At 52.2% G+C, this 20,401-nt stretch overlaps 1 protein-coding gene across 1 annotated transcript in view; it reads right to left on the reverse strand.

Moving 5' to 3' along the window:
- SHANK2 (SH3 and multiple ankyrin repeat domains 2) overlaps positions 1 to 20,401 on the reverse strand; it is a 697,015-nt gene that overhangs the window by 634,308 nt on the left and 42,306 nt on the right. The window lies entirely within an intron of this gene.

Consider the following 20,401-nt stretch of genomic DNA (forward strand, 5'->3'; position numbering starts at 1 on the left):
AAAGGGACGTCTATACCACTTCTCAGAGGAAGTGTGGCTCACCATTGTCTGGAAAATGAGGCCTTGGAACCAACAGATGGTTGATGGGGAACAAGAGAAAGTGCGTCACCACCCACCAAGGCACGAGGCCTCTGCAGGGAATCGGCCTCTTAAGGCCTCTCCCCTTTCTGACAACGTATGTGCAGAAGTGTGTGACGTCCTGCAGGCCGTGACAGAATGCCAGGACATGGGAACAAGGGCTGCACGCAGGCGTTGAGAGGAGACTTCTGCAGGTCAGGCAGAGCCGAGTCCCAATCCCACGGCTCCACCCTGGGCTGCGTGGCCTGCACGAACCCATCATGTCTGTCTCGGCCTCACTTTCCCCATCTGGAAGGTGGACGTCCAGCCCCTGCGGTGCTGGAGAAGGCCATTGTGAAGCTTAAATGTGAGGTATCTCTGGTGCGTTTGTGCACACATATGCATGCATGCATCCCTTTCTCCCATGCAATGGGAGAAAGGGACGTCTACGCCACTTCTCAGAGGAATTGGGGCTCACCAAGAAATACCTCACACCAGAGATACCAGGCACAGTGGCTCATGCCTGTAATCCAGGACTTTAGGAGGCTGAGGCAGGAGGATCACTTGAGCTCAAGAGGTCAAGGCTGCAGTAAGCCACGATTGCTCCGGTGCACTCCAGCCTGGGCAACAGAGCAAGACCTTGTCTAAAGAAAAAAGAAAAAAAAAAACGCAAAAATGAACGCAGCACACTCAGCTGTATCCCCATCCATGCTATGTCTTTGTTCACAATTTAATACTGATAAACTGTGTGTTATGAGGGAGACAGGACGCTGCATATCACCTCAGATGTCTTCGCCTGGGCTACCGTACAAAGCCCCGCAGACAGGGCAGCTTACACAACAGACATTCATTATCTCACATCCCAGAGGCTGGAGTCCGCACAGGGCTGGGTCCTCCTGAGGCCTCTCTGCTTGGCTTGCAGACACCACCTTCTCACTGTGTCCTCACAGGGTTATCCCTCCACGCATCCCTCATAGGGTCATCCCTCCACGCATCCACAGGGTCATCTGTTTCCTCATCTCCTCCTCTGTTTTTTGTTTTGTTTTGTTTGGAGATGGGGTCTCACTCTGTCTGTCGCCCAGACTGGAGTGCAATGGCGTGATCTCAGCTCACTATAACCTCCGCCTCCCAGGTTCAAGGGATTATCCTGCCTTAGCCTCCCAGTAGCTGTGATTACAGACATGCACCACTACGCCTGGCTACTTTTTGTATTTGTAATAGAGACGGAGTTTCACCATGTTGGCCAGGCTGGTCTCGAACTCCTGGCCTCAGGTGCCTGCCTCAGCCTCCCAAAGTGCTGGGATTACAGGTGTGAGCCACTGTGCCCAGCCCTTAACTTTATTTTTTATTTTTTTTAAGATGGAGTCTCCCTCTGTCGCCCAGGCTGGAGTGCAGTGACGTGATCTCAGTTCACTGTAACCTCCGCCTCCTGTGTTCAAGTGATTCTCCTGCCTCAGCCTCCGGAATAGCTGGGACTACAGGCCCACAATACCATACCTGGCTAATTTTTGTATTTTTAGTAGAGATGGGGTTTCATCGTGTCGACCAGGCTGGTCTCAAACTCCTGGCCTCAAGTGATCCATCCACCTCAGCCTCCTAAAGTGCTGGGATTACAGGCGTGAGCCACCACACCCGGCCTTCATCTCATCTTCTTATCAGGACACCAGTCCTTTGGATTAGGGTCCATCCATATGACCCCAACTTAACTTGATTACTTGTCTCCAAATACAGTTACATTCTGTGGTACTGGGGGTTACAGGTTCAACTTAGGAATTCAGGGAGGGGACACAGTGCAGCCCATGACAACTCTCCACTCTGTTCTTCATGACCTGTGGTGACGGGGCTCCTTGAGGACTGTGACTATGAGAGCCCATTGACCAATACGTCAAACAAAACTGCTACTTTATGTCAGAATCCACATTTGTGATGCTTGTACCTCAGTCACTGCCTGGAACCCTGTTTCCTCAATGGGGCAGGATGACATTGGAAGGTCCCAGGCTGTCCCCACTGTAATTAGAAAGACCAGAACCTCAGCCTTTATGAAGATATTTTAAATGAAAAGAAACACAAGGTCCAGGTGAAAGGAACAACGTGCCCCACCCTGGGTGGAAAAGCCTCACCTTTCCCAGGAAAATGACCTAATCAATCAAATTTCATACTCTCTGTCTTCAGTCATTACTGGAATATTCACTTACAAATGCAAATTGCAAAGAGATCTATATTCATCAAGGCTTCCTTTTTCCTAGAGAGCTTATCAAGCTATCAGAGGCTATCAGCTCGTAAAGGTGATAGGAAAAGGCGACACCCAGAGAATGCAATCATGCCTGCTTAATTGCATCGCAGGCAGGGTGCTTGAGGAAAAGATGAAGCGCCTTGTATAAAATACTGCATCCTTAATGGGGGAACCTTCCTTGTCAAAGGCAAACATCCAATTCAAACAAGAGTTGGTACAGCTTACTCTTCCTCCTTTAAAGAAGTCTGCAAAACCAAACCTGGCTGTCTGGAAAGTATTAGAAAAAGAGAGAAATAAAATCCCTCCTCTCTTTATTGCCATGTTAGATACACAGAGACAAATGGCCTCCAGGCAATGCAGAGACATAACTCTGCTAAAGCCAGATTCCTCCACGAAATCATACTAATAAATCAACTCAAACCAAAGGCACGGGCCCCAGTGATGGTCACACTCACCAGAACCGGCTGAGAGGGCTTCTGTGGTGGGTCTGGAATCCCAGCCCATGGGTTCTGGGGCCGTCTCATCAGAGCCTTGCAGCAATTCCAAGAGGAGTGTGGGAGTGTGTGTGGGAGTGTGTGTGTGCATGCACACATGCATGTATATGTGTGCACAAATACACCAGAGATACCTCATTTCCTGGGCTCCCCTACGATCAGCAGAGCTGTTCCATATCCCAGGGCTTGACCTTGAGCTGGACGTGCAAACATCTCATGACCCCATCCAGAGGAAGGGTTGAGGTCTCTGTCATAACATGAGATAACAGGCTGGAAAGAGCCACAATTTCTGAGGTCAAAGGGTACTGGCGTGACTGTTAGGACCAGAGTCCCCATCCCATGTGCCCCTAGCCACTGCCTGCTCCCCGTCCAGAGCTCTCCAGCCTGCTCTGGCCCTGGGCACCTGCACGAGTTGGCCAGGGCTGCTATGGCAAAGTGCACAGACCAGGCATCTGAAACCACAGAGACACGCTGTCCCACGCCCCCGGAGGCCAGGAGGCCCAGGTCCAGGCAGGGTGGGTTACCTCTGCAGGCACAGATTGTTCCAGGGCCCTCTCCTTCGCCTGGGCACTGCCATTTTCCCTGTGTCTCTATACAGCTGTCGTCTTCTAAGGACACCAGTCACAATGGATCAGGCCCCACCCTACTGGCCTCATTTAACTTGATTACCTCTTTAAAGACCCTCGCTCCAAATAAGGTCACGTTCTGAGTACTTGGGGTTAGAGCTTCAACCTGTGAATTTGCGGGGACACAGTTCAGCCCACAGCAGTGCTGCTGGCGGGAAGGGCTGAGTCAAGAGCAAGATCATTCCCATTTTCCATGGAAATCAAGGCAGAGAGAGATCCCCAAGCCTTACTGACACCAAACACATCACCACCCACTCCAGGATGCGGTGGACAGCAGGTATTCGGGTAACCCAGGGAAAGTTTTGTGTTCAAAGTGACCTGAGGCCACATCTGGGGATGCTGGTCTGTAGGTGGCTGTTCTGATGGGACCACAGTTACTCACGGGGACAACTAAGCAGTGGGTGCCCGATGGAGTTGATGTCATGAAGAGACCCCAGCATCAGTGCCGCGCGTGACAGCTGAGACCTGGGGACCTGGGCGTGGGGGCTGCAGGAAGTCGGGGCAGGCTGCCACTGCCTCAGCCTCACTCTCTCTGTGGCCTCAAACCCCAACGCCACTCACCTGCACTTCTTTAAATCACCTCACCTTTGTGTCAACTGAGAATTAAGCCACCAAACAGGATGTTAACAGCTGGATCCAAAGAGCAGGTGCCAATGGGAGAGGGGCAGGTCCAGACAGACACAGAGTACCAGTGACCAAGGAAGTGGATGCTAAGTGACATGCGGGTGTGAAGGGATTGAGGAAATGGCCACATGTCTTCAGAGCCAACCTGCAAGTAATTAAAATGTCTAAAGACCGCAAAGAAACGCAAAAGACAACCAGACCATTAAAGTGAGCTCCAAACTTCCTGGCAAAGTATACTTGACAGAATAATTCAGGCTTCCATAACTTGAGCAGGGACTGGTGGACAGCAGGATCCAGCCCTCTGCAAATCACAGAAGACCTGCTACAGCTGCAGAGAGCAAGGACCATGAGGAAGAAGCAAATCCTGGGTGCCAGCGCTACACCCACCCCAGTCAAAGGTCAACTCCAGCTACTTAGACAGAAGGTCCAGTCTGCTTCCTTCGTGGGTTAATGGTTTACAATCCCAATAAGGCTTAAACCTGAGAACAGACATGAAGAAAGAAACCAAAGCCACCTGACGCATGTTGTATGTAAAATCCAGAAATAGAGCTCACTTTTTACGTAGGGCACCTATTTATATTTAGTATTAAAAAGTGCCTAACTGGCCAGGTGTGGTGGCTGACGCCTGTAATCCCAGCACTTTGGGAGGCTGAGGCGGGAGGATCACAAGGTCAGGAGTTCGAGACCATCCTGGTTAACACAGTGAAACCCTGTCTCTACTAAAAATACAAAAAATTAGCCAGGCGTGGTGGCGGGCGCCTGTAGTCCCAGCTACTCGGGAGGCTAAGGCAGGAGAATGGCGTGAACCCGGGAGGCAGAGCTTGCAGTGAGCCGAGATGGCGCCACTGCACTCCAGCCTGGGCGACAGAGCGAGACTCCGTCTCAAAAAAAAAAAAAAAAAAGTGCCTAACCAATTAATCTTGTCATCACAGCCAAAATATGCAGGTGAATGATTGATGGAGACATGAAATTTTATACTGAAAGCATAATTTTAAGAAAAGTGAAAACATTTCTTAGATGTTTCAGAAAATTTAGGATTCCCATTTTCAGTATATTGCAATTAATAAGGATTATTTACATACCCGAAACAGAGTTTTTTCATAGAATTTCAGGAATTCAGGTTTGTAAATGAGATCACACTGTAATCAGAGGCCCACTCTTAAAGGATCATAAAATCAACTAGACATAAACAGAGAAATCCTTGCAAAATTAAATTTACAAACTTAAAAAAAGTTTTTGAATTTATCACTCTAATAAATTAAAAGTTTAATGCTAAAATCACACATAACAAAAATACTCTTTTCTGAGGCGAAATCTTCCCTCGAGGAACAAGAAAGGACCTGGTGTTGGTACCTGCCTGCCATAGAGGAGAGTCAGTCATAAAAATAAATGTGATGGGCCGGGTGCAGTGGCTCACACCTGACATCCCAGCACTTTGGGAGGGTGAGGCAGGAGGATGGCTTGGGCCTAGGAGTTCGGGACCAGCCTGAGCAACATAGCGAGACCCTGTCTCTACAAAAATATATAAAAATTAGCCAAGCATGGTGGTGTGTGTCTGGGGTCACAGCTACTTGGGAGTCTGAGGCAGGAGGATTCCTTGAGCCCAGGAGTTTGAGTCTGCGGCTGCAGTGAGCCATGATCACACCACTGCACTCCAACCTGGGCAATAGAGCAAGACCCTGTCTCAAAAATAAATTAACATATATGTGAATAAATGGATGGTTCTTAAATTCTAGCTACATGCTTTAATCTACCCAAGGCTCTCAACCCACCTCTGGTTTTTTGTTTTTTTCTTTTTCCCGAGACAGTGTCTTGCTCTGTTACCCAGGCTGGAATGCAGTGGCATGATCCTGGCTCACCGCAACCTCTGCCTCCCGGGCTCAAGCAATTCTCCCGCCTCAGCCTCCCAAGTAGCTCGGATTACAGTTGCATGCCACCATGTCCAGCTAATTTCTGTATTTTTAGTAGAGACGGGGTTTCATCATGTTGGCCAGTCTGGTCTCAAATTCTGGGCCTCATGATCCACCCATCTCGGCCTCCCAAAGTGCTGGGATTACAGGTGCGAGCCACTGCACCTGGCCCTGCCTCTGGTTCTTTCTGCTAAAAAGGGAGAGAGACTAGCAAGGTCCTAGAAATGTCAAAGGCTCTCTGGCACGACAAACCAGGGGTCTCCCTGCACGCCCTCCCCCGCATGGCTCACAAAGACCCATCCCTGCCCGATGCAATGGCTCACGCCTACAATTCCAGCACTTTGGGAGGCCGAGGCAGGCAGATCACCTGAGGTCAGGAGTTTGAGACCAGCCTGGCCAACATGGTGAAATCCCATCTCTACTAAAGATACAAAAGTTAGCTGGGCATGGTGGCGGGCGCCTATAATCCCAGCTACTCAGGAGGCTGAGGCATGAGAATTGCTTGAACCTGGGAGGCAGAGGTTGCAGTGAGCCGAGATAGCGCCACTGCACTTCAGCCTTGATGACAGAGTGAGACTCTGTCTCAAAAAAAAAAAAAAAAAACACCCATCCCTGCTCTCAGCATTTATTGGATGAAGGCCCTCACGTGCCTCGCTCTCTCCCTAAGGGCTTGAGACCTCACATGGAACAAAATCAACATAAATCTCTGCCCTGGGAGACCATCTGTTGTCCTGGGAGTCACAGCAGAACTGAAGGTAGAAGAACTTAGTTCCGTGACTCAGTGTGACCCAACATGTTTGTATCCACAAAACCATTTCTTCATTTCCTTCCCCTCAGTGTCCAGCCTGAGCACATTGCTGGGCCCTCCCGGGTGGGGTGGAGGAGGGTGTGGGCAGGTTCCAAGATGCTACCACTCCAAGCACGTGCTACAGCCCGTGCCAACCTCAGCACACAACCCTGCTCAGGCCTGTCTCAAAAACAGATTAATAAATAAGCAAATAAGTGTGATGGCTCTTAAGTTCTAGCTCAGTTCTTTCATCTAGGGTTAGGCCTCCCTTGTGCCAGGCAAGCTGAGGCCGCCAACACCCTGCCCCACGAGGCCATCTTCTTCTCTGTCTCTCCATCTGGGAAAATCCCACCTGCTCTATCAGATGGTGAATCCTGGGGAGATGGACCCCATGGGTCTCAGATTTCAGATTTTGTCTGCATCTTCTGAAGGGAACCTGGCAGGCATTTTATTTATTTATTTATTTTTGAGACGGAGTCTCGCTCTGTCGCCCAGGCTGGAGTGCAGTGGCGCAATCTTGACTCACTGCAAGCTCCGCCTCCCAGGTTCATGCCATTCTCCTATCTCAGCCTCCCAAGTAGCTGAGACTACACTGGCAGGCATTTTATAAAACACTGTTGATTAACCGAAAGGCCATTTCTGAGCCACATCACTTACCCATGCTCAGCCCCACGGAAAGGGCATTTAAAGCAAAGAGTCTTAATCACCAACCCCAGCCAGGGATGAAGGAGTCGGGCACCCTGGTCACAAACTCCAGCATCAGAGAAGTCCAAGTTCAAACACAGGGGCAGTCACTGCTAAGGATGGTGAAAGCGCAGCAGTTGCCGAAGCTTCACTCTTTGTGCCGTTTCCAGTCAGCTCCACACCCAGCCTTCAAGGACAGCGGCTTGAGTTTGCATTTTTGCCTTGCTTTTAATTAATTTTTTTTTTTAGAGATGGGGTCTCACTATGTTGCCCAGGTTGGTCTCGAATTCTTGTGATCAAGAGATCCTCTCGCCTCAGCCTTCCAAAGTGCTGGGACTGCAGACATGAGCCACTGCACTCAGGCACTTTTGCCTTTGTATGTTATGAATGTTGTGGCTGGTGCTGGGGCCTCCTGCCCAGCATCTGTCCCAACAGGACAGTGACCCCAGTTAGGATCTCCCCCTGTGGGGAGTTTGGAGGGGCCGGCAGCTCTCGGGTTAAACAATCCCGTTCTCCCGGCCAGAGAATGGCTGAGGAAGGCTCATGCCATATGAGGAGAGGTCTCTAGAGGGGCCTCCAAGAAGGGTTTCTGCACCCTTGAGAAACAGCCCCACAGGAAACAGGCCTTCTCTTCCCTAGGACCCTGTCAGGAACATCCCACTACCACACCGTTGAGTCCACGAGCTGTGAGGGGTGAGACCACAGCTGACCCCGCAGACGCCATCCCCCACCAACCCCCATCCATGGCTGACTCCACACCACACTGGGGATGGGCCGAGACCAGACTCCCTTCCACGTCAGTCCCACCGGGGTCCCCTCCCGTCCAGCAGATGTCCTGGAGGTTCAAAATCCAGAAGACAGCAGTGAGCCTCTGAGGCAGATGTCTCGTGTCTGTGGGCAAGTGAGGTTGCGAGGCGGTGGGGTCTTCATAGGCAGAGTTGGTTCTGGATCCTGCACTGGCGGCCGTGGCTCATGGAGGCCTGAGCATCCCGTGGCAGGCTCCTTAGACTGCAGCTTTGAGAGTTGCCTGTGATGCTCGGCCCAGCATCGATGGTCATGACCAGGCCCATTTCCTCGAATTCCATCCCGTTCTGCTCAGTCACCTGCCACCATGCCGCAATGGACACGGGGCAGAGGCGTATTCAACGATGTGGCCCGGAGCCCACAGGTGAGGCACTCCAGGCCAGGGGGCATGAGGGACCCCCCAAGAAGGTCCAGAGACCAGAGACGGTCTCAGCAGTTACCAGTCACTTCCCTTACTCACAGGAACTGTAGGCCAGCGTTCTCAGCTCTGCCACTTGCTGTGTGACTTTGAGAAAGTCACCAGACCTCTCTGAACCTTAGCCCCTCCAACTGTAAAATGGGAGCTTTACTTCCCACCTCACAAGGCAAATCCACAGAAGTCAGCCTCTGCAGATGTGAACAAGCCGCATATTAAAATAGAAGACTCAGCCACAAACTGTGTCATCACCTGGAGGCAGCCAGGGTTTGCTCCAGGCAAATGGGCAGGCAGGAGCCAGACCGAATGAAATGTGACCTGCCGTAGAGGCAATACCTGCAGCTACACGTGACCACTCAGTCAAAATGAAGGTTGCAGTCACGTCCCAGGAAGAAGCACTTCATGGATGGGAGGAAGACACAGCAGCAAGGTTGCCTTGGCTCTCAAAGCCTTCGCTAAAACGTGCACACTCCCCAAGCCGCAGCCCACGCAAAGCAGCTGCAGCCTCGAAGGGAGCATGCAGGAAAGATGTGACAAGCCGGCCACTGCCCCTAGGACCTGAGCCCAGTGGATGCCCTTGAAGCAGCTGGGTCGTCAGGAACCGTGGAAGGAAAGCTGGCCGCACGGACACCGCACCCTGCCATAGGGAATCCTAATCCCCTGCGCTGGAAAGACCGAGGACAACCTTGGCCAGACGTGCAGACCCTGTAGCCGTGAGCTGCTGGGGACAGAGTTGGGGGTACTAAGGATTCAAGGAGACAGCAAAATGCCAGGCAGGAATCCCCTCTGGCAAAGAGAATGAAGCTTCATTTCCAAATAGATTAATCTCTCAAAGGCAGACATGGTTTTGTCTTTTAGGGCATTTGTTTCCTTAGCAATTTTTTAGACAGATAAAATTCACATAACATAGAATTTACCACTTTAAAGTATTTAATGGTTTTTAGCCATGTTGTGTAACCATCACCACTATCTAATGTCAGGACATTCTCAGCACCCCACATGGAAACCCTAAACTCATTAGCAGCCACCTCCCAGCCTCTGGCAACTGCTAGTCTATTTTCTGCCTCTGTGGATTTGACCAATCTGGACAATGCGGATAAATGGAGTCACATCACACGTGGCCTCTGTGTCTGGCTCCTTTCACCACACGTAATGTCCTCAAGGTGTATCTATGCAGTAGTCCTCATCCGTAATCCATTCCTTTTCCGGCCAAGTCACATCCCATCACATGGGTACACCACACTGTTTATTTATTACTCAGCTGACAGACATCTGACTGATTCCAGTTTTGGGCTATTATAAATAACGCTGCCATGAGCATGTATGTAAACATTTTCACTCGTACCTATGATTCCATTTCTCTTGGGGACACACCCAGGAGTGGAACTGCTGGCTCATGTGCTAACTCCACGTTTAACTTTACTCTACATTTGACTTCACTCTACATTTGACTTCACTCTACATTTAACTTCACTCTACATTTAACTTCACTCTACATTTAACTTTTTTTAGGACTTGCCAGGCCGTCTTCCTCAGCGGCAGCCACGTGTTAACCAATACCATGGGTATGGCTCAGACAGTAATTCTCTTCCCACTGCTGTCATTCTGTCTTCAAGCCTTTATCTGCATGCTCAGTCAGGAGCTTCACACCATGGTCAGATGTGTTTGTCCTCAGTCACCAGACCACAGAGAGGTATCAAGTCTCAATTAATATACACACACACACACACGCACACACACACACACACACACACTTCAGATCTTTATTTTAGTGACTGTCATATGGGGAAAACCCTACGTGTAAATAAAGGTATGTGCTCAAAGCTTTGTTCAGTGGTGCATTCAACCAATATTGGGCACCTGCAATGTGGCAGGGCCTGCCACGGGCCCCGAGGATGCATCAGTAAACAACATAAAGCCCCCACACCGACCTCCCCCGAGCCATCAAAGAGACAGACACGACAGTGATGGTTTAAGACAATTAGCAGTGCCCAAAAATTCCTCCCAAGATGGAAAATTAATCTTCCAATTAGGCCATGAGGAGCTCCTGCAGATGACATGCATTCATCTCCCTCAACTGTTCCTTCTCCACAGCAACCACGTGCCCTCCCCCGTATTCCAACTTGACAAAGCGGTGGAAATCTGAGGCACTGCAAAGAGAGAGGCCTCGGCTACGAGAAGCACCTCTTGTCTCATGGATATATGGGATCCGTTGTGATCCCGAGGACAAGCACGTCTTTCCACGCCTCAGGAGAGCTGTGCTGCCCACCGCTGCCTGCCCGGAGATTGCGCCGAGCTGGCGTGTGCCACAAAAGGTGATCACCACGCTGTGTCCACTGCACTCCAATGCCATGATGGTCGGAGCTGCTGCTGCTGCTACTCACTTGGCCACAGACGGCGGTCACTGACAGCGGTCACCTGCACAGCAGGGGCTCGTGAGTGAGGGTCCCTATGAGCCGGTTCTCTTTCAAGCCCAGACACCAGTGACCTCAGCTTTAAGATAAATCCAGTGACTATTCCCATTTTACAGATAAGAAAAGCAAGGCTGAGAAGTATAGGTCACAGGTTCACGGCCACAGAGTGGGTACAAAGCAGAGACTTGTCCACGCCCAGCACACAGACTCCGAGGGTAGTGGGGCTGGCTTTGAAGTCCAGAAGGAGCACGTTGTCTCCCACCAGGGGACGGGGGATGAATCTGTGGGAAGGAGGCAGGGACAAGGCAACTACTCCAGTTCCTCCAGTCGCCCTGACCCAAGGAACAAACCTGCCTCCCGGAACCTGCCCAGTGGCTTCTGTCAATGCCAAATTTCAAAGGCACAGCCAAGAGCCCTCCAAATGGATTAGGGTCCCCTGTTCTACAGGATACCGACCAATTATTGTTATTTGGACAAGTCCTGGTTTATCTGATTCTCTGATTCTTCACAGCTGTGTGGAGGAGGGGTGTGCCCACATGGCTCACGGGTACACAGTAGTTGCTTAATCACTGTGTGCCAAGTGAATGAATGGCTGCTTGACGATGAGGGTGCAAGGTGCACAAACAACTCCCTGCCTTTAAGGCATCTGCATGGGCCTGGTGGACACACCCTTCTGCCGGGTGGCAGCCCAGATCAGGACCTCACCTCAGAGGCCACTGGTTCCCCAGCCCCATCCCCTCCTCATTCCTCCCCTCAGGGCCTAGACAGGTCATGGAACCACATCTCAGAATGTGCACAGAAGCACAGAGGGCACACAACCAGCCACTCTCTGCAGCTCAGGTCCTTGTACCTTAAGAACAGCCTACCTGGCGGGTGGGCAGGTGACTGAACCCATTTCAGAGATCCATAGACTGAGGTCAGAGAGGTGAGGGTACTCCCAGCCCCTCGGCGAGACAAGGCAGAGCTAGGACCCAGGTCTTCCAACTCCACACTCAACATCATACCCACATCTCAGGCTACCCCCTCCTCAGGAGCTGGCTTCCAGTTGGCTCTGCCCAGGTGTCAAAAGGGGTCGATGTTGGCCAGAATGACCCACCGGGAAAGCAGCCAGCACACAGAGTCACTAAAGGTGACCTTTGGGAAGTCTCTGAGTCATAGGCCAGTCAGAGCACACCATGGACAATCCTCTTGTCCATGTGGGATTCCTGACCAGGTCCCACCCAAAGGGCACAGCAAGGCTGTCTCCATCCACCTGGCCGGCTCCACTGCCCGCTGTGCCAAAGTCACCTGCCCTGGTTAAGTCAATGAGCATGCAAGGGGCAACAATGAGCACGGCACTGACCCAGGGTCAAAGCCATGGGAAACTGCCTCGGAAAAAACGGAGCCAGATGCCACCAGGATAGTTGGCACTGGGGCTGGGTGACTTTGACCCTTTTTCTCTGTTTTCCAAATTTTCTGTGGAGCAGCAAAATAAGAAGTAAATTGAGATATGGAAAACACTGTGTGTCCGCAGGACTGTACACACAGGCATGCTCATGGAGCAGGTGGCCCTGTGGGGTTCCAGTGATCTCAGGTACCACCTGCAAGGGTGGGTCAGCTTTTGGAATCAAGGGTCACACCAGCGTAATGACCATCTGTGAGGGGGAGGCGCAGGGTCTAGGGAGATGTGCCCCAATTGTCTGCTGGAGATGGTGAGGAGGCAGCGAACCTTTGCCAAGACCTTAGTGGTCAGCATTTGCCAACAAGTCAATCTCCCACATGCCTAAGAGATAGGTGCTATGATAACCCCTATTTCAACAAGAAAACAATGAGATATAAGAAGTATCTAAATCAGAGAGCTAATAAATGGTCAAACCAAGATTTGATCCTGTGCAGCTTGGACCAGATGCCAGATATTTTAATACTGTAGTGCAATAAAGGGTTAACTCAGCAGGCCTGGGTTGTCCAAACCCCACACACTCCAAAGAAAGACTGGGTCCCCAGGACAATTGCTTGAACTGGGGAGGCAGAGGTTGCGGTGAGCCAAGATCGCGCCACTGCACTCCAGGCAACAGACCAAGACTCCATCTCAAAAGAAAAAAAAGAAAAGAAAGAAAGACGGGGTCCTTACCCAGCTCATGGGAGATCCCCTCTGAGCCCTGGGAATATCCTGTGTGGTAAGAGTGCCTGAGTTCACCTGGGGCCTTGAGTGACATCAGATGGCCTGTGCTAACAACACGCGTTACAGTGGGGACCCCAGGCCACATGGTAGCAGCGTGACCTCTCAGCGGCCTGGGGACTAAGGCCAGTCATACCTGTGTGAAGAACCCCCAGGAAAAGCCCTGGCTCCGAGGCTCAGGAGCAGGGTGCAGGGGGCTGGACTCCTTGTGTGCTGTCACACATCTTTGGGGGGAACCATCTACGTGCCGCCCCAGGAGAGAACACGGAAAGCGGGCGCCTGGTCTCTCCTGGACTCTGCCCCACATGCCTTTTGCCTTTGCTGATTCCACCCTTCACTGTGATGAACCCTGCCTGTCGCTAAAACAGCTTCACTAAGGACTCTGTGAGTCCTTCTCATGAATCAGTGAACCTGGATGGGGGTGGCCTTGGGGAGCCCTGAACACAGCTGTCCTGTTCCGAGGAAAACTGCAGGCCAGGGGTGGGGAAACTGAGGTCTGGCTGGGTTTACAAGAACATAAGTTACTTTTATAAAAGTCAAAGATGTAAATCCAAAAAAAACCCATAAACTCCATGGAAATGATCTGGAAGGGGCGTGCTCACATGGTAACTGCGGCACCAGGCCCCCGGCTCAGGGCACGGGCAGAGGGCCCCTGCTGGGCTGATGGTGCGGCTTGGTAGGAGTGTCCCACGGGGAGGTAACAGGACCCAGCGCACCTCCCATCTGCGCTGCCTGTAAAGTGAGCCTGTGCCAGGAAGGGACCCCATGGACACGTTCTCGGGTGACAGGCTCCGACGGGAAGAGGCACCACAGGGTGCCACTTGCTCACCTCCTCTCCCCTGGGTGAAGGCTGCGGCAAGGGACTCCCAAGGCAGGTGCACTTCACCCTGACACCTGGACGCCTGTACCCTGCCAGCCACGCCCTTGCGCTTTAGGGGAAGATAGGGTTTCTGAGAACAGGGTCCCCTCGAGGTTTCAGCTGGGGCCACTGTCTCCTTCCAAGACAGCCCCAGTCTAACCCTGACCAGAGACACAGAAAACAAGACCAAGAATGCACTCATTCTGGGACTGCTAAGTGATGAGGGCCACCCTGGAGCCACGCCGGAGAAGTCCTGGGAAGGGGGCAGGAGGCAGGGGTTCAGAGCACTCCACCTTCCCAATGGCCCATCCACAGGATGCTGACCACGGCCGGGCAGGGAAGGGACGCCTGGTCCCAGGTAGGAGGGTCCCTCTGCAGATGGAGATGAGGGAGGCAGGGGACAGCTAGCTCGGGTGATGTCAGCCTTGGGTGATGTCAGCCTGGCCTCCCTCCTCCCTCCCTCACCTGCCCTCTCTCCTCTTCCCCATGAAGGCAGCCCCAGCAGGGTGCCCCAGTTAACACCAGAGGCAGGAAGGCCCCAAGTGCCCAGGGAGTCCCAGCCGTGGATTCCGTAGCACCCTTGTGTAATGAGCTACTCAGACCCAAGTTCCCGTGGCCTTTGCAGCCAGAGGCCTGACCACAGAAGTACCCCAGGCCACGGCCTCTCAGCACGGGCCCATCCTGTGGGGTAGCCCCTTTTCTCACAGTCACCACCCCGCATCCAGCCCACATTCTTCCTAGCTTTGGGTCATCTGGAAATCTGGTGGTCATGCCTCTCTCTGGTCAGAGGGTACTGACCAGCACCACCCTGACCCTCAATCAGTGGCAAATCCAGCAGTGTCCTGTGGCTCTGCCTCGTGCCCCTGCTGGGCGCTCCTGCGAGAACCTCCACCCTCCAGCTCCTGCCTGTGCCCCTCTTGCTGGGCTCCAGTAGAGGCTGCACAGCCCCTCAGGAGGCAGTGCCAGGAGACCCACGTGCCAGGACGGAGAGTCCCCTTCAGCCTCCTTCCCCAGTCCCTCTAGCTGTTTGTTAGCATTCAACTTTGGGAAGTCCGAGTTGGCCACCCAGAGATTTCCAAGATGTCAGGGAAGCACCACACTTCCAAATTTTACCAGGAGGAAAGTTCCAGAGAGGGGTAGGTCTGCTAATGCTCCCTCCCCAACACCTACCAAGGCACTCCTAATGTGCATCTGGGCATGTTGGGTCAGGCGTGTTATTTATCCACTTGTTGGTGGCAGGGGGGTGGCAGAGTCCGCAGGGTCACTGTGGGAAGATGGCCAAGGATGGTCTCTTGGGGCCACGTCAAGAGTCGTTTCTGGATGGCTGCTGAGATCTGGGAGAAAGGAAAGGCCCCTCAGCCCTGTGTTCCCCCAGGGCTGCAGCAGGTGAAACGGGGCTGGGGACCTCTGGGGAGAAAAGCTCCAATCAGGGCTGAGCTCTCATCGGCCCCATCCCCATCCAGAGAGGAGCCAGGTCCAATTTCTCTCCGTGTGCCCCGCGCCAGCCTGCATGGAACCCTCCACGTTTCCTAAAGTGGCTACTCCATGAACACAAGGGGAAAGAATACGCGAACGCACTCTGCAAAGTACACATCTGTCCGTGCTGATGGAAGAAGAAGGATGCTAGTGCAAAGTCTTCTGTTTCTGAATTCCCTCCCATTGCTTCCCTCTCCGGACAGGCACACACACAGGGCGACTCCAGGAAGGGCTGGAACAACGCCTGCACGTGATCAACAGCATCCGCACACCCGGATCTCCTCTGTGCGTTTAGTTAACTATTCCTTAGAGGTTACATCGTGACTGTTAAACAGCTGTTGGAAGCCAACTCTTCCCTCTGAAAACATCCAGGCAGAATTAACACTGGAATGCGGATCTGCAACTGCCACTCAGAGTGTCAGGAAGCACAGGAGCGTAAATATTTAGAGAAAGTCGGGATCCAGCAGCGCAGCACCTCCGCCAGCCTACATCCAGACAGAGATCGCACTATTCTCATATCCACAGTTACAGAACCACAGCAAAATTACAGCGCTCATGTCCCCATACCTCCAAAAGACTAGCTTGCTACCTCAGTAAACAGTTGATAATTTGTAATATAATAAAAACGTCAAGGCTGGGTGCAGTGGCTCATGTCTGTACCCCCAGCATTTTGCAAGGCCGAGGCAGGAGGGTCACTCGAGGCCAGGCATTTGAGACCACCTGGGCAACATAGCAAGACGCGGCAACTACAAAAAATAAAAGTAAAAAAACTAGATGGACATGGTGGCACATACCTGTAGTCCCAGCTACTGAGGAGGTTGAGGTGGGAGGCTTGCTTGAGGCCAGGAGTTTGAAACCATCCTGGGCAACACAGCAAGACCCTGGTCTCTACAAAAAGTCAAAGTAAAAAAAAGATTAGCCAGGCATGGTGGTGCATGCCTGTAGTCCCAGCTCCTCAGGAAGGCGGGGAGTGAGGATCGCTTGAGCCCAGGAGGTCGAGGGTGCAGCAAGCTATGACTGGGCCACTTTACTCCAGCCTGGGTGACAGAGTGAGGCCCTGCCTCAAAATAAAAAAAAGAAAAGAAAAGAGAAAAAAAATCATGGAAGGAAAGAAAAAAAAAAATAGGAACATTTGGATTCAACCAACACTTTAAAATTCCTTTTTTTTTTTTTTTTTGAGACAGAGTCTTACTCTATCAACCAGGCTGGAGTGCAATGGCGCAATCTCGGCTCACTACAACCTCTGCCTCCGGGGTTCAAGTGATTCTCTGGCCTCAGCCTCCTGAATAGCTGGGATTATAGGCTTCCGCTACCACACCCAGCTAATTTTTGTATTTTTAGTAGAGACAGGGTTTCACGATGTTGGCCAGGCTGATCTTGAACTCCTGACCTCAGGTGATCTGTGCGCCTTGGCCTTCCAAAGTGCTGGGATTACAGGCGTGAGACATCGTGCCCGGCCCATTTTAAATTTTATTTCTAACAGTCTCAGATAGGCCAAGCCTCCTACATTAGGTTTGTTTGCTTGTTGTGGTGAATTACATTCTCTCTGATTTTTCCCTTCTTCTTTCCAAGAAAAGGGGAAATTAGCAAGTTTCTAATCTATTTTCAGTGCTTTGCTGAGATGCAGGTAAAGTTTAACCAAGAAGCAAAAACAAATCGACAGAGCAGGACAGCACTGACGCCAGGGCCAGCTGCCCCGTGTGACCCCGTCTCTCTCCCTCAGCCAGGTCTTCCAGTCCTCGCTTCCAGAATCTAAACAGCTCTAACTAGTCCTCAGTGTGACACCGTCACTGGAGGCTGACCCTGCACCAGGCCTCTCTGGAAGGTAGCACACTCAGGGTCACTCTTGCCTCTCCAGGCTGGAGAGCGAAATGCTGAGAAAAGAATTCCTCTGTGTTCCTGCCTGCTTCCCAGGCAGGCTTACCTAAATTTCAACAAATTCCACTGCAAAAAAAAAGAAAGATTGGTGTCCGAGAGGTATACTGGGTTTGGCAGTCTGAGGGCTCCCAAGAAAAGCTTTTAAGGGCCTTAAGACACCTAAAACCCACACATGAAGAAAACCACAGCTGCCCTGAACATCCAACTAGTCCAGCGTCCCTGTACTTAAACCCAAGGAGGGGCACAGAAAGCCATGCAGTGGTGTTCCCAGGGGCCCCACTGTGCACCCAGTGTGGCAGGAGGGTGCCCTGGAGGGGCATGAGCTGGAAGTGGGCATCACTGGTTGAGTGGGATGTGCCAGGGCAGGGAGAAGCTGTCCTGGGAAGGAGGGCAGCCCCAGCAGAAGTGTCAGGGGAGATGGGGAAGTGGGGGGGAGAAGGGACACGCACCAGAGCCCAGTATGTGCAGAAGGCTCCAAGGATGGACTGGGTGAGGCTATGGAACAAGGGGAGAAAGAATCTCAACCCCATAAACCCTAGCCCGATGCTGCTTTCCAAATCTCGGATAGCTCCAGGGGAAGTTACGTTGCCAGGACAGGGCTGTGCCCCCAAGTGTTCCTCCCCACCCTCCCTTCCCGAGTCCTAGGCAGGTGCTGTGGACATTACAGGTGGGTATAAAACAGCCCTGCCTCAAGGGAGCTCCCAGGATAGAGTGGCTGGCATAGCAAGGGAGACCAACGGGCAGTCTCTGGGATACGAAACACTGGCTTGGAATCCTGATTCCAATTCCCCTAGGTGTGATCCTTGGTGAGTTACTGAATCTCCAGCCTCAGTTTCCTTATTTGTCCAAGGCAGGTTGGAGGCTTAACAAGAGAGTCTAGGAAGACAGGACTTTTTATTGAGACAGAAGTGCTCAATAAATCGCATCTAAGGCACGCACACACACACACTCTCTGACTTAGAGCAGAGGTTGCTAAACTCTGGGAGATCACAGGCCAGGAAACAGAAGAAAAAGAAATTTCATGATCCTGTTGGGATGACCAACGTTGTATGTCTCCAGGAAAAGGCATCTGCAGAAGTGAGATGCACCGTCAGCCACTGTTCCTCACCAGAGAGGACACTCGGCCCCAATGTCAGGGGAAAGGTCAGAGCAGAATAAAGCCCAGTCCTCTGAGTCTAAGCCACTGTGCTTCAAAAGCAGAACGTCCCTCTCAGGCCCTGGCTCTCCTCATCTCACCACAGATGGAAGGAGCTGGTCAGGAACCAGCCAGGCTGAATCACGAAGCAGGAGGCTCCTCCAGCCCCATCCCCAGGCCAGGATAAATGTCGCTCTGGGTGAGGACTTGAGGAAAACCACGGGGCCTTGCAAGGACTGTCATGATTGTTCTCATCAAGAAATCCCCTTCACAATTTGTAGTGAGTGGGCCACTCCCGACGCAGGTCAATCAGACACACCCTCCCACGCCCTGCCTCAAGAAAACCCACGTGCAGGGCTGACCCAGGAGGGAGCTTCGGTTCGCAGGAGCCCAGCCAAGCAGGTGTGGAGGGGGTCAGGCTTCCCTGTCCAGGGACACACCTGGGTGCTCCCCTTTGCATAGGTCGTGCCTCCTCTCAGAATCAGGAACAGCCATGGTGCCCCCTCCCACCAGCACACACATGGTCATACCCAGACCCAGCTCCTCACTCTTGACTCAGTGAACTTCTGGGAGAGCTGCAAAGCCAGGCAGCAGCCATCCCTTGTGGCAGAACACACAGCAGACAAGAACCCTGTGTTGGTGTCAATGTGCTGGGTGCTCCTGCAGGAGACCCTCCGTACTGCGTGTCCCTGGACTACCAAACAGCGCATCTGCTCTGGAGGTGAGGGTCTTCGTCCCATCCCATCAACAGAGCACCTGCCGTGAGCTGCCTAGAGAGATATACTGGGGGGTCTCTGCCAGACTAGATCCCAGGGGCCTGCCTGGCGCCCCGTGGGGGCTCTCTGGGACAGCAGGACGTGTCCATTCTTCACAAGACTCATCAGATGCCTGGCGCCCGGTGGGGTATCTCTGGGAGTGGCAATAAACCACCGAGGATTCGACACAGGACGTGGGTTGTGTGCTGAGGCATCCATTCTTCACAAGACTCATCAGATGCTCAAACGAGTCCGTGACCCCAAAATGTGAACAGAAGCTTTTGATCATCTGCAAGGGAACTTCCGAAGGCAGCCTCAGTCCCAAGGGGTCTCCAGGGGCTGCAAAACCATCCCCAGTATTTAGTGGTGCATACCTGGTCTCAACCCTTGCCACCTGGTCCTCTTCATTGGAAATCCGCAGGTGTATATATATATATATATATATATATATATTTTAATTAATTTATTTATTTATTTATTTATTTTTTGAAACAGAGTCTCTCTCTGCCGCCCAGGCTGGAGTGCAATAGTGTGATCTTGGCTCACTGCAAGCTCTGCCTCCCAGGTTCACGCCATTCTCCTGCCTCAGCCTCCCGAGTAGCTGGGACTACAGGCGCCCGCCACCACGCCCGGCTAATTTTTTTGTATTTTGAGTAGAGACGGGGTTTCACTTGTGTTAGCCAGGATGGTCTCGATCTCCTGACCTTGCGATCCGCCCGCCTCGGCCTCCCAAAGTGCTGGGATTACAGGTGTGAGCCACCATGCCCAGCCCAGATACATATTTATATTCATGTAATGTGCTTTTGTTTCTGTTCACACTCATCTCACTTCTTCCCTACCGGCAGACTGTTCCACAAGTGTCAGGAAATCCACTGCAGCTGGAGACCAGATCACTCCATCCACCCACTTCCCTCCACTTGACCTGGGGCTCAGTGGATACCGAGAGACCCAGGCATCTGCTGAAGGAACTGGGGACAGAGAGCACCACTGTCCTAAATAAAACACACTCCACACCTGGACAGCACTCTCCCTGCTCCAAGAATGAGCCCGGAAGCCTCAGGACTGAAGAGAAAAACATCTTGGGGGCAGTGA

Source organism: Pan paniscus, chromosome 9, assembly GCF_029289425.2.
Source record: "Pan paniscus chromosome 9, NHGRI_mPanPan1-v2.0_pri, whole genome shotgun sequence".
In the NCBI taxonomy this organism is placed as follows: Eukaryota; Metazoa; Chordata; class Mammalia; order Primates; family Hominidae; genus Pan; species Pan paniscus.